Source organism: Corylus avellana, chromosome ca1 (genome assembly GCF_901000735.1).
Source record: "Corylus avellana chromosome ca1, CavTom2PMs-1.0".
Classification (NCBI taxonomy): domain Eukaryota; kingdom Viridiplantae; phylum Streptophyta; class Magnoliopsida; order Fagales; family Betulaceae; genus Corylus; species Corylus avellana.
Genome location: NC_081541.1, coordinates 13001661 through 13003137, shown reverse-complemented (window position 1 = coordinate 13003137; position 1477 = coordinate 13001661).

The window sequence follows — 1477 nt, the reverse complement described above, 5'->3', positions numbered from 1 at the left end:
GTACAAATGAACAAACCCAGAAACCCCTCAACAATTAAAAGGGTTTTTATATATATATATATATATATATATATCCCTTTCAAGTTCTTAGAAACAATATGTAAGTACACAAAACGAAACTCAATTTCAAATCTTCAGAAGAAACTCCAAACAAAGGATGCACCAAAAAAGCAAAACCAGACAACCCACAATGACAAACTCCAAAACACACAAATAAGACAATCCATGAACTATAACAAAAAAAAAAAAATCAGGGAAAAAAAAAAAGGAGACCTGAGGGTTTGTGCTTGGTTGAGCAGAGGATGAAGCGACCATGGAGAAAGACAGATTTTTTGAATTTTTAGGACAGTACACTGTTAATCTATCAGCTTTCACGATTTTTAAGCAAATTTTTTAATTCCAATTTGAAACCTAGAAGCCAGTGTCCATCTTTTTCTTGAACCAACATGGCATTAGCCACGTCATTAGCCACGCCAGTTGGGAAACCAGATTCGGGAAAACTTTCTGGATCTGTAGCATTTCTCTTTCTTGAGACCTTTATTACAATCTGAACTCCTTTTATAACGGCCTACTCCAACAGTCCAACTAACAACTCTAGCCTCATTCAGTTACTTATTACTCCCCTAAGCTAAAAGGCCAAATGACATGCATTATAAATCGCATCTAAGCAAAACGCAAGTGGAAAATATTTAAAACCCATTATTGGGGTCCAGCTAAATACGCTAGTCAACTTTATTTTTCCCAATTCCAAACAGCTGCTGCCACGTCTTCCTCATCATGTGCACTCGTCAAATGCGGCAGTCTCCTTTGCGATTCACGCTTAGGCCTTCCATTTACACTTTACTCACAAAACTCTTCTACAACCAGCAACCTTTCTTCTTCACACACTGTCCAGCCCCATTCTTCTTCTCTCTGAAACCTTTCTTCTTCTTCTCTTTTTATTTTCTTCAAGCAAATAAAGAAGAAAGGATGAGGAGTGGGGGTTGAAGGATGAAGAGTAGGGGCTGAAGGAAGAAGAGCAGGGGCTATGGCTTAAAAAACCTAAAACATTGCTGGTAAAATTTTGTTTTTCAGGATCTTTGTAGGGGCGGGCACCCCAGACTACCCCTACTTGTATCCGCCACTAGTTGGCACTATTCACACATCACATTTTAGAAGGCGACGTGTGAACAGTGTGCGTCACCTTTTTGAAATGTGACACTTTGCAATGTTTAAATGTTGGTACTCTTTAAAAAAAAAATTTTATATATATATATAAATTCAAATTAATTTTCTTTTTAAAAATAAAACAAATTCAAATAAATTAAAAAAAAACATGATTAGAGGGGTGACTGCTAGTTCTCTTTGGGGGTGGGGGTGGCCCTCTGATCTGCCCTAGGGTGGACCGCGAGCCACATAGCCTTTTTTTAAAAAAAAAAAAAATTAATTTTTAATTTTAATTTTAATTTTATTTTTTTTTTTTTTTTTTTTTTTTTTT